This window comes from Ambystoma mexicanum (assembly GCF_040938575.1).
Source record: "Ambystoma mexicanum isolate Mex_15411 chromosome 12 unlocalized genomic scaffold, UKY_AmexF1_1 Mex_chr12_unloc.2, whole genome shotgun sequence".
Classification (NCBI taxonomy): domain Eukaryota; kingdom Metazoa; phylum Chordata; class Amphibia; order Caudata; family Ambystomatidae; genus Ambystoma; species Ambystoma mexicanum.
This window is the reverse complement of record NW_027182323.1, coordinates 13204657-13207067: the sequence shown is the minus strand read 5'-3', so window position 1 is coordinate 13207067 and position 2411 is coordinate 13204657. Positions and strand designations below refer to the sequence as shown.

The 2411-nt window shown below is 43.8% G+C and overlaps 1 non-coding gene across 1 annotated transcript; it reads right to left on the bottom strand.

The window, feature by feature from the left end:
* Positions 1 to 754: 754 nt before the first annotated feature.
* On the bottom strand, positions 755 to 841 carry TRNAY-GUA (transfer RNA tyrosine (anticodon GUA)). The gene is given in 2 exon segments: positions 755 to 790; positions 805 to 841. It is a non-coding gene; the product is annotated as a tRNA-Tyr (tRNA).
* Positions 842 to 2411: the final 1570 nt, after the last annotated feature.

Genomic DNA, 2411 nt, shown 5'->3' with positions numbered 1-2411 from the left:
GTGGTTACAAGTTGTGTGCTTTTATTCTTCTGTGCCACTCAAGTAAATCTGCAACATATATGATATGAGTCAATGATGGGCAACAGGCCCTGGAGCTGCGACACAACTCGTGTACATGCTGAGAGTCTCTCTTGCGGCTTGGAGGCCTCTTCTTGGGAGGAGCACCCGGGAGCACGTCCTGCTCCGTGGCTTTCTCCCGCTCGAATGCCTCGCTGAGCGTGCGGGGTCCGCACTTCCGGCCGCGCACGAGATCTCGCGAGACCGGTAGGTCTCGCATATCTCTACACAATTGTAAATAAAGTTTGACTTAACTGCTGCCCAAGCAGCAAAGAAAGAGGAAGGTAAGAGAAAGGAAGCCAGGTTTATGGACGCAGTTAGAGAGGATTGGATACAATAGTCACATGGAAACAACTTTCGACCTATCATAAACGGACTACAAACAGCTGTTTTAATGGGAAATGTCGTTTTTGTGATGGTTTCTTTTTAATATTCTTTGCTTTAATGCTGCTCGAGAAAAGAGAAGAGTAAGCATAATTCGGGCCTCCAGTCTTGACACAGAATCCGAGCACAGGCAACCTTGTCCTGCTAAAAAGGAAGACAACTCACCTTTCAACCAGCACAAACGATCACAATCTGGTTTCCAAAAGTCATAAAAATGTTGAGAACCGATCGTTCAATGTGACCAAATACAGCGTAGTATAAGTGTGAGGTTTCCATTGATAATACGTGGCACAAGTGTTTTATTAGCAAAATGTCCTTCGAGCCGGATTTGAACCAGCGACCTAAGGATATCTCATTACCTCACTACAGTCCTCCGCTCTACCAACTGAGCTATCGAAGGATACCTGTACACTTGCCTGCAAATGGCATGCTGAATGACCAGCACACAACGTGAAATATATCATTGTTCATACGTGTGATTTCAATATTGATCCTGCTCCCTATAGTTGCACTTCAATGCCTTAAATTCAACCTAATTATCAGGCTGTATACCGCGTGATTTTTTGACACCAAGAGTACCGCGTGGGTTTGGTTCCAAAGTACTTAAAGATCAATTTAGAACACAGCCAAGGGCCCATCACACATCTACAAGAAACAACACGATGGAGAGAGGCTCCGTGCACGTGATAGTTGCACCTGGAGCCGAAAATGCGATTTTTCTTTCGAAATGATTTGGCGAGCAGCTCTATTGATCTCCTTCCTGACATCCCACCCGTTTTGTTCCATTGTACTTGCTGGTTACAGAATAAGCAAAGAAATGGAAAATCCGATGCTATAACTGGGGCAATATTACAACAACAAAAAAGGAAGGAAATAAGGTCTAGGATTGCAGATGTCTGTTTCTTCGCAAGACGACCGAAGAGCATCATCAGTCAGCCGAAATAGCTCAGTTGGGAGAGCATTAGACTGAAGATCTAAAGGTCCCTGGTTTCGGCAGGGGATATTTTTTAAAGGTTTTTCATGCTGCTCCATTTGATAATCAGAATCTTTTCACACTTAAAGTTATCATTGAATGGCAGACGATGCAGTGGAAATAAATCTCTAATTCTTATTTTTCTCCCATATCTCCCCAAATGTAATTTCCATGTTAAAACTTGTTGCTCATTTCAACATGTCCTGTCTGTGCCATGAAATGGAAAAGAGACTTATAGGGGTCATAATATTTCAATGTGACTCTGGGCACATATGGCCATAATTCACAACTCACAGTACTGGGCATTATTTAGTTTAATGCTTTTGCAAAGATTTCCAGTTGCATAGGTGTTTTTTTTAAAGGGCTGCGGTTGAAGGAATAGGTGAAGTGGTGACAACTTTTGAATTTGCGCGGGTGGGGTGGGGTAGGGTAGGGTAGGGTAGGTGGGTGAACCATTTGGTGCAACTTTTGACCCAGATGATGTCCTGGGAAATTATATTCTACAGAATGCCATCACACAACATGACATCATAAGCAGTGACATCCAATTACCTGTGAGCGACACACAGTCCTTGTTAATGATGTCCAGTTTCCCACCAAAACAAAAAGTGATGGATTTAAGGTTTTGCAGAAGTCATAATCACTGGCACGTGCCATTCTTCTGTGTAACCTTCCCTATAATTATGTTGGCCAAGAATATCTTCACCAGCATGTACAAAACACCAGTGCAGAGTAGAATCCTGTCACTGTGATGCACTGTACACGGAGCACCCGTAAATTAACTCTTGCCAAATAAAGCACGCTGCAGGTGTTTTCTTTCAACACACACCACTCGTGTCTATTATTTTTGTCCGGCTAAGGTGATGGTGGTTCGGGAAGGGGGTAAGGGCGGGGGCGTCAAATGTTTCAAGATCGGGGGGGGTGCAGCTATGCCCCATGAAGCAGTATAAGTGTTCCAATTTTCTAATTTATCTTGCGGAGGGCAAGTGTGTGTTGA